The following is an 11,168-nucleotide window of genomic DNA, read 5'->3' on the forward strand; positions in this document are numbered from 1 at the left end:
ATCAGATTTAGGGATTGAGTTTTTGTGTGTGACTGCAATGTCATCAGCAGAGATTTGGAGGCGTGAACCCATTACTGTATTGGAAAGAGTGGTAATTGTATTTAGAAAGTGGGAGTCAAAATGTGGTTTCATAATTCAGCGTATGATTTGCGTCATTTTCCACTCCACAGTTTCACTACATTTATTGCACATTCTCATAGGTCCATTAAGTAAGGTGATGATTATTGTATTACCGAGGGCATAATTCCTCTCCTGCACAATCCTCTTGCTCAAGATACTTACTTTATATTGCATAATGAGGTCGTATTAATTCTGCAATAGCTATAGGAATTTGCCTGAACATATTCGGTTTATCCCTCTTCAGATGTCGGGGAATCCTCTTGACGTGACTCCCAGGCAAAATAGGAACAAGATTGTGAACAAGATCGTGCTAATAGCCGGGAAATAATTTCTAACTAAAAGGAGAGGTGACCACAGCTTATCTCATGTTTGATGGAACAATATTGTCACATTCACATTTGTTAATCCAGCGACTGACACACAGTGATAAATCAGCCTCCAAGATCCTGAAAAATCTTCATTGTGGATCATAATTCAGTGATTTAAAAAAAGAGAAAAAAAACATACCAAAACGAAAACAAAGATCATCCCCCTTGATGAGAAGTTAATGATAGTGTTACTTCAGTGTTGATTGTGGTGGAGGAGGGCACCTAAGAGATTCATCTTTATTTGCTCAGCTGCACTGTGGTTTCAGCGTGCCTGGCCTCACACACTGTATAGACGTGCTTCTCGAGTCTGCTCTCAGAGGAGGATGATGTGGTCTGGAGGTATCTGGATATGTTTCTGCCTCTCTCTTCACTTTGTGTTTTGTGGCGTGTCAGCTGTTCGTCCGCGGAGCCGCTCGTCTTACACAGCATCTTGGAACTTGCCAGTCTGACAGAACGTCAGCGGGGCGAGTGTCGCATTGTTGTCAGGAAACGTTTCAGTCAGGGAATATATGGAGTTATCAAAGAAGCGTATGTGTGTGTGTGAGGCTAGTTCTCCCCTACACTCTTGACTGATCTTCATTATATACTAGGGGTGTCACGATACACTCTGTTCACGATACGATACGATACACGATATTGGGTTCACGATAACGATACGATACGATATTTTAACAATATTTTTTTGCGATCGATTTGTAAGTTGAGGGGGCATCCTCCACGCTAATTTGAGTCATTTCACCATTTTCGTCCTCCGTGTCTGTAACGTCCCTCGTCTGTTCAAACAAAGCAATGAAAAGGAGAGCGAGCATGCAATCAGATGCAGATCAGTGCCACCATGTTCAGCTTCTTTTTCTGGCGATATGAGATTTCATCTCAACGATACATATTGTCACGTTTTGATATCGCGATATATCGTGGGACAATATATTGTGACATCCCTATTATACACTCATCTAGATGCTATATCTGTGTATAAAAATATCAATTAAAGCCCAGTGTGTGAGGCTTGATGTTCGACTTGCTGCAGATAATCACTCAAGTAGTGAGAAGAAAGTGGGAAACACTCTTGTTCAGGCCTTGATGCAACCTAATTCTCCCCTACAATCTTGACTGAGCTTCATTAGACACTCATCTAGATGCTGTATCGGTGTATTAACATATCAATTAAAGCCTCGCTATGAATAAACTGTGAGGATGTCCTATAATCCCCAACTCAATGCAGCTCTATCCCCTCTAGTAAGATATAGTAGTCCATAAAGTGTTGGCAGCCATATTGCACTGCAACATCCCACCACTGCATTATTGATCATTAGTGCGCTGATGAGGGAGCAGCACTTTGCAGCATGGCAACTTGTGTGTCATCAGCTACGAGGTGACTGGAGTGTTTTTTAGCAGGGGCTTGCTGCTGTGGTAGCAAATGGCGAGAGCCACTCGACAGCGAACGCAACTCAGCTCGGCTGGCCTGCGTCTTCCCAGTGAAAACAGCTATCCGTCTGTGTAATAGGCCTTGTCAAAAGTTTAAAGTGAATCAGCAGTTCACTTTGACACGGGGGCCGTTTGCCGTGGAAAAAAGACTCTTCTAAGCTGATAAGAGCCCGTTGAGGCAGTGAGCTGCTTTTTGATGCATAGCGATTTCAATCTTGACACTCGCCGTCCCATTCCCATTCTGTCGGTAGTGTCAGACTCCACGTGTGATCCCTGCACACGCTCGTCCTCCTCAGTGCCTCGTTTGTTATTTATGAATGAGTAATAATTGAATTATTACTTTCCTCTACCGGGAATCCAATATTAATAGGCGATAATGGTACATCAATGTGCAGATTTGGGAAGGATTTGGGTAATTTTACATTTGGATCCTTAATTAATAACACTTATCTTGGACAGTGTTTTAGAGAAACTAATGATATAGGCCTACTGTTTATTAAAAGGTTGAATCAGTAATGAAATAAAAAGGACACAAGATACCACAACAACACAAAACATAAGCAACAACAACAACAACAATAGAAACTAAAGTCATAATGATTCAAAGGGCAATTAACATAGACTTGAGAAGAATAAAAAATAGAGCTCTCAGCATGCAGTTCGGGGACCACCGGGGGGCCTCACTGATGTCACACATCACTGATAGTAGAACTGATAGAAGTCACAGGCAGTTATGAAGTCATAAATCACAGATAACAGCAATGTTTTACCCTTTTTTGTCTTTCTAATTTTCTCCCCCAATTGTACTTGGCCAATTCCCCCTGCTCTCCCGCTCGTTGCACCACCTCACCTGGGGAGAGTTGTAGACTAGCACGTTTCCTCCGATACATGTGCAGTCACCAGCCGCTTTTTTTTCACCTGACAGTAGGGAGTTTCACCGGCGCGTAGCACGTGGGAGGATCACGCTATTTCCCCCAGTTCCCCTCCCCCCGAACAGGCGCCCCGACCGACCGCAGGAGGCGCTAGTGCAGCGACCAGGACATACAGTATACCCTTAATCCGGCTTCCCAGTTCCCACCTGCAGACACTATAGCATACGACTATTTACTAATCTCTAAAATTGGTCCTCTCCAGGTCCGATATTCCTGGTTATAGGGGGAGTTTGGGAGATGGGGATGGGTAGACTCTTTTTTTGAGGTAGTCCCTTATAGCTGTAGCTATATTTGACCATGCCTGCATGGTAGTAGGGTTGGCTCTACTGTGTCGTGCTGTTGTACCCTCAAGAGAGGCTATATAGAGTGCTATCCAGTGTTTAATTAACGGAAGATTGGGATTAAACCACAATGTCATTCTGGTCTTTTTTTGTTGCTGTAAGGCCTGCCAGCAATAGCCTACGTCGATTTAAATTGAGAGATGGAGATTAATTATCATTAAGCAGACAGAGGCAGCACTAGCACCTCCTCTGGTCGGTCAGGGCGCCTGTTCAGGGCGGAAGGGAGTTGGTGGGAATAGCATGATCCTCCCACGTGCTATACGTCCTGCCGGTGAAGCTCCCCGCTGTCAGGTGAAAAGAAGCGGCTGGCAAGTGCGCATGTGTCGGAGGAAGCATGTGTGTGTCTGCAGCTCTCCCCAGATCGGCAGAGGGGGGTTGGTCAGAAAAAAAATATTGATCTTATTCACAGCTGAATTGCTGCCATATTCAGATAGAGGAGTATTGCAGCTTTCCAATAAATTATAGTGACGGCTGAACCCTAAGTGATACAAAAGAGAACATTGTGTCCTACAAAGGATTCTTGGCATTCTTGCAAGGGAACCCTTTGCTGTTGCAATTGTGATATAGATGTCTTTTCAGCTCTACTTAGTCATATCAGATTATGGCTATAACTGATCACAATACTGTATATCTTAACTCTATGGATTTCTTTATATTGTTATATTTTTCTAGCTGTCACGTTTCAAAGCCCAAAGCTGTCATAGATGAACAAAATTGGGAGGAGCTTGGGATGTGATTTTTTTCCCACCTCTATACCTAATGCCCTTCCCCATACTCCAGTCCAGTATTCCACCTGCCAGTGGACAGGTGTTGATCCGACCTGGCAGTCGTCCATGCCGCCCTTGGACCTGCTCCTACATAACTTGTCTCCTGTGTGCTCTGTTGCTGCTGTTTTCTCCTCTTCCTCTCTCCCCTTTCCAGACTCCAGTGCAGTGCAGGGGTCTTTCTGGACTCCAGACTCTGGTGCGTTGCAGTGGTCTTTCCAGACTCCAGTGCAGTGTAGTGGTCGTCTGTCTTCTTAGCCTTGGTCCCATCCCTGATGCTGCTCCTACCTGTCGTGTCTCTGACCTTGTATGTTCTGTTGCTGCTGTTTTCTCCCCTTCCTCTGTACGTCTTCCTCTCTCACCTCTTCTCTGATTCCAGTGCAGTGTTCTACCTGGCATGTGACGTTGTCAGTGGTGGCCTTGCACTTCCCTGCCACTGTTCCCACCTGGATGCTGAAATAAGACTGCTGTCCTCAGCCCAAGGTTTCTTCCAAGTTTTCTTCCGAACATTTTTTTAACACACACACACACACACACACACACACACACACACACGCACACGCACACGCACACGCACGGGCACACACACACACACACACACACACACACACACACACACACACACACACACACACACACACACACACACACACACACACACACACACGCACTGGCCACTGAGCAGTTGGAGTTGAGGGCCTTGCTCAAGGGCACCTCACCTCACTGTTGGTAATGAAGGAGGGGCAAGCGCTGCTTTTTCACTTTCCCACCCAGATGTATCCTGCTGGTCTCATGGATTTGAACCGTCGACCTTCCGGTCACAAGCTTGCTTCTCTCACCTTTAGTCCACCACTCCCCCTGGGAGTTTTTTCTTCTGTTCTTGTGTTTGTCTTCAAGACAAACAGTGTAGCTATTCTACAGCCTATACTGTAACTACCTAAACCTAATGTCTTGCTCAAATCTGCTCTTGCCTACCTTGTATTTTTCGCTATGCTTGTCTTATATCATTTTGTTCACCATTGATTGTGTTTATCTGTAAAGCCCTCTGAGATATGCTTGTGATGAAGGGCTATATAAATAAACAAACTTGACTTGACTGTTTGAATGTAAAATATACACACTGCATCTACCCACAAAAACACCATAAGGTTTACATACTGTACGCTCATGTTAAGACAAGTCAAGTTTATTTGTATAGTCCTAATTCACAAGCATGTCTCAGATGGCTTTACAGAGAATATGTCTAGCTAAGTCTAGCTAAGCACTATCAATAAACAAGATTGAACAATCTTATATTAGAAGGGGGGGAGAATGGGGGAGGGGGAGAGAAGAGAGAGCAAAACAAACGGTATACTGGGGCTGGGCGATACGGTTGAAATCAATATCACGATGGTCATAAGGGTCATTCTCGATACCATTGTATATCACAATATGGTTCATGTAAGCAAAGTCATGTTTAGTAATCAAATTATCATTATACTAGCAATCACGCACGCTCGATTCCTAGGCTCGCCCACTGCGTGTCGCATACGCCTGCTCTATGGCATCACTGATGACATCATCACGGATGACATCATCACGGATGACATCATCACTGTACTTAGCCTCAGCCAGGAAGGATGACATCACTGATGACATCATCCAATCACCTAATTAAAAAATCCGGCTCCGTCAGGTCACCAGCACGGTGCTCTTTACACTTCCTGAAAGTTTCAGCGATAATGACAATTACCTGGCAATTGTCATTATAATATTACAATTGCCATGATATGATACCACTGGAAGACGACAAACGATACTGGAGTACTGGATTATCCCCCAGCCCTAGTGCATACAGCTGTTACTCATTTCGCTCGGCCACTCCGCCGCAGCACCATTGCCACACCGCCGCTGGGGCAGCCTGGAACCGGCAGCAGAGCAGCCAAACCAAACGAGCAACAGCTGCAGATATTCTGACTACTCTAACCTTAACCGCAACTAACTAGCAAACGAGGAATCTAGCTAACACCCTGAAAGTACTAATGTACTCGACGTATTACTGGAAAACACTTGAATGTACATTAAAAGCAATAGAATTCGCATGTTCATTCTGAAACATTGGTTTATTTATGGAAAAACTATAATGGAAATTGTATTTGTTTTATAGCCAAAATCAATCGTATTCATACAGCGCTGGCCATTTAAGAGCACGAGCTGTAGTCACGCAGAAAGCGGGGAAAGACAAGATTTGTGAATTGTACGATTGAGCCTACAATACAACAAGCAATTCTGCCTTGAAACAAGACCTTAAAAGCTGCTAAGACAAAGGTGGACTTGTTTTGTGTGGTTCATTTGAGTGCAACACTCACAAACACACAATTTATTCTGTAGTGGACCTTACCCTGGCCTTTTGTTTGATCCGTATGTCATTCAGAGAGCATTACTACAAGAAGAGCTATACACAAAATAGCTGAAGATTACAGTACAAGCAAAAGACTACTTTTCCTAATCTGTGTTCAGCTCTTACAATTGTGTTTATTGACTGGATCCAATAATTGCATGTACTTGAACTAAGCAAAAAGATATAGCACTATTGATTTTCATGCACTTTAAACCTTACTAGCCTTTATCATCTAGCCTTGAAAAGTTAATAAAAAATGAACCATTGCGTGCACCCATAATATTTCAACCGATTGTCGATTATGTTAAATCTAGGCTACACAATGTTTCAAGTACTCAAAGACATATAACTTGTTTTCTACTCTCTGCCTCTCGCTATCTGTCTTCAAACTTAAGACATAAAGACATAACTTGTTTTCTACTCTCTGCCTCTGCTATCTGTTTTCAAGATGAAAAGAAAAGGGATGTCTGATGTACTGATTGCATTGGGGATTTGCTTCACTTGTTACTAGAAACACATTGAAGAAGAAAACGTGTCAGTTATTCAACATGTTTTTGAACTGCTGTGCACTTCACACGTTGAAGCACACATAAGCACATAATTCAGACATTTACTTTGCACACACATTCTACCATAATTAAACACTCACATACTATTGAAAATGTCTCATACACACGATTGAAACACTCATGCACAGCACTGCTGAAGTGTGTTACGCTCCTAAACGCCACTGAAACCCTCACATAGCCACCCACTACTGAAAACCTATCACATAGACAATTTTATTAATCTTATGAATACGACAGAAATGCTTATACTCTACATACACTGGTGCAATGATCTCATACACTCTTTGATTCTATCCTTTTAGATATTTACAAGGGTTTATATATAATGCAAGAGTGAATAAGAACTTCAACCCACGGTTCAAGTGAGTAATAAATTAATAAAGTGGGTAGGGCTACACAGAGACCCCACTTCCATGATGGTCAGAAGGCTTGAAATGGATGTGGTCCGCATCAACAGTAGCCTATGCTTTTGTATTTTTCCCATACCGATGCTAAAGCGATACTTTTAAAAGGGTACCGGCAGGGGCGTAGTGGAGGGTAAACACAGTTTACCCACCTCTTTGAAATGAGGCAATCAATGAGGGGAAACAAGGTGGGTAAACTACTCACCTTGGATAGTTTACTAACCTCTGTATTTACCACTACACCCTGGTGCCTAAACAATGCCTGAACCGATACTTTCTAAAGCGGATTTAAAATGTTTTATTTTTTTATTTACTGTAGATAGGATTTCAAGCTGCGTCCTCCCCATGATAATGTAATTGAAGGTGTGTGCGGTGCCGGTTTTGGAGCACCGGAGGGCGGATATTTCACTCAGCAGCTCAGGCATGCCACCTAAATGAGGCACCTAATTCTGCGTTTGCAATTCGGTACCGGTTGTAAAGGTACCGGCACAGGTACCATATGGCCCAATTCCACCGCAGGTAGTAGCGCGGTCCCGCTCCGCTCGACTCGATAAATGGTCTCATTCCACCGGTAAAAACCGGCCCAGCACGGTTTGATTTGGGGCTGAGTCGTGCTACTTTTCGTCCCTGCCTCATCGGGGTTCTATTCTGCGAACCCGGGTTCATACGGTGACGTGAAAACATTGTAGACGACTGATTGGTCAGGCAGAATCGTGTTTACTCTGTCTACTGACTGTCAATGCAATGCTGGCGGCTGCATACCAGTTTAGTGGGCTTACCTTCTCTTCTGTTATGTATATTTCCATCAGTCTTTTGTGTTGCTGCCTTCGCCTCCGGTGAAATAAAATCGTGGCGGGTGTTCAATTAGAAAAAAAGTCCGCTGCTCAGGGAGTCAGGAAGCTCTGTAGCTGAGTGCAGGCTGCAGCGCTCCGCTAGGCCGCAGCGGGTGTTTGGTGAAGCCGCGGTCTTGCCTGGTGTCAGAGGCCGCGGGGTACAGGCTTCATTCACTCTGTTGCGCCTCTCCCGTCCCCGCACAGCGCAGCGCATGCCTGTGAGTTTGACTAACTACAAACTGATATCCATTCTCCTGGCCGATTGTCACATTTGCCCGTGTAGGTCATTTAGAGGCACCAGTATTTCATAAACAGTTTAAAAGTTCTGTGGATGGATTTAATTGTAACGTTATGTTATAGCCTACTTATGTTATAGCCTACTTCGGCTATAAGCGAAGGACAGATATGCGGTCGCTATGACGACCAGCTGTGGGCGGGGGGGGGGGGGTGGGTTGGGGGCAGATGATCCGCGGTGGAAGCAAAACGTCCATCGGGCTGAAACGATTAGAGCCAAGTGGTGACGAGCTGTGCAGGGCAGTAAAATGTGGTGGAAATGAGCCTTAGTGTTACGAGTTTTCGGTGCCCAACCCTAATCAACAGCTACTCGGTCACCAAAAAGTAAAAGGCCCACAAGGACAGCCACAGCCTGAAACTGATAGCAGACACTAATGCCACCTCTCTGATATATATATATAATTGACAACGCTAATTACTTGTTATTAGATATCCTATCTGAATTCATGATATTAGTAATTATTCCGAGCAGCCCACTGTGCAATTGCCTGCCTAATTTGATTGCCACTAACATCTGCCTCCTTTCCCCCCCTGCAGAACTGTACAAATTCTGCTGCTGCTGCCAACTGCTGTTTACTGTTCAGTTGACATCCACATCATGTGACTGTAATCCTACAATCCAAGAAATAATAAACAGTCAATTTAACTGTAACTGCCTGCCTCTGCCTTTGCTTTATCATCTGCTCTCTGACAGGAGCTCCACTAGCCTACTGTATATAGTGGATGTGCTCCATGTTACTGAGTGGATTTTCACAGAGCAATTCACAGAGCCGTATAGGCTACACTAGTGACATCATTTCAATAGTGTGTCAGTAGTAGTTCAGTGGTTTCATGTGAGCAGAATGCACTTCAGTAGTGTATGTTCTATATTGTATCTGAGATGGTTTTAGTAAAGTATGCAAGAATGTTTAATTGTGAGCGTCTTATGTATGGGTGGAGTAAAATGTGTGTATGTGCAAGGTAAAATATTAATGATGTTCCATATGGCGTCTCATAGCACGCAGCCCTCACTCTGTGACTGCTTGCATACATGCAAGTGTGTGTGCGTGTGTGTGTGTGTGTGTGTGTGTGTGTGTGTGTGTGTGTGTGTGTGTGGTCTGTGAACATTGTGTCCAGGCATCTATCCAGCATGCAGACACTTCAGGTTATATGTGTGTGTGTGTGTGTGTGTGTGTGTGTGTATGTGTGTGTGTGTGTGTGTGTGTGTGTGTGTGTGTGTGTGTGTGTGTGTGTGTGTGTGTGTGTGTGTGTGTGTGTGTGTGTGTGTGTGTGTGTGTGTGTGTGTGTGTGTGTGTGTGTGTGTGAACATTGTGTCCAGGCATCCATCCAGCATGCAGACACTTCAGGTTATGTGTGTGAGAGAGGGAGGGAGGGAGGGAGGGAGAGACATAGCTTTATTACTTTATAGTGTGCATGTAAATCACAGCCATACAGTAGGGGTGCATATTCTGGAGTTATAAGCCCCCACAACAAGAGCAGTTTAACACTTGGACAATAAGAGTAGGAGTGAAACATCAAGGCAGGGATATGTGTAGGGATACAGGATATAGTGTCTTTAGTTTGGCATGGTAAAGTGCTTTTTAAAATTGGAGTCTGTCCAGTCATCAGTGAAGAAGCTGATTTATTGGAACAAAAGGAAGAGAAATGGGACAGAGGCTGTTTCCATTGCATTCCATTTGGGAAATGACACTGGGGGGTGTTCAGTTTCCTTTCTTGACATGGTGTTGAGTTGAAGCACAGCTGCAGGACACTTGTGCCCACAAGCTGTTTGTTGGTGAACAATGGTGCAGTTCTATGGTTGATTAGTAGGGGTGATATTGGAAAGGTGGAAAAGAGGGGATGGGAAAACATAAAAGTTGTGGCAGCTGTGTAAACTTAGTAAATTCACAAAAACAAACAAACAAACAAAACAAAAACACGATACACAGCGAAAGAGAGGAGGGGTTGTTTGCAGGGTTTTTGTTTGCTACAGGCATATGATAGTCTAATTATTATGTGTACTAATTTTTGATTACCATAGCTCTGGACTACTCCAGGGCTGTCAATGGGCTGTGGAACGCACTAATTCAATCTGCAAAATATTAAATACATAGCAGCATCGGTGCTTGTATGTATATGGCATTAGTCAATGGTTTATGCGGTGGTTTTCAAAGTGGGGGCTGGGGCCACTAGGGGGCCTCATCAAATGAATGGAAATGCTTAAAAAAAACATCTTTATGGGGAAGGAAATGATGACGTTATATTTGTTAATACCAATAAATAAATAAATATAGCTTATATTTAGTGTAGTGTTAACAAATATAATAGAATCCTTTCCTTCCACATAAAAATCATATTTGCCATGCCCATCTGTGTAATTGCCTGCCAGTCATCATCACATTCATTGTCATTTCCCCCCCTGGTGTGGGTAACAGTAGTCTGACTCTAGAATTCTGTTTATAATGGAAAACAGAAAAGACAAGATTTGAGATACAAAGTAATTATTATGTTATTATTACATTAATACAAGTAAGGAAATATATTCTGAGGTTGTATGGTAGTATGGCATAATAGTATGCCTGTAGAAGTTTGGGAAACCGTGGTTTAGGGCGTTTAAAGTCACAGGTTGTAGGTTGTAGCCATAGATTGTATAGTTGTAGCACTTGCTGCTTTTTTTTTTGGAAAACACTCAGCCAAAACCCCTCCCCGCCCTCATCGCTAGGTAAAGAGGAGCAATCAATCACACTGGAAACTCCACC

Source organism: Poromitra crassiceps, assembly GCF_964638095.1.
Source record: "Poromitra crassiceps genome assembly, chromosome: 19".
Lineage (NCBI taxonomy): Eukaryota > Metazoa > Chordata > Actinopteri > Beryciformes > Melamphaidae > Poromitra > Poromitra crassiceps.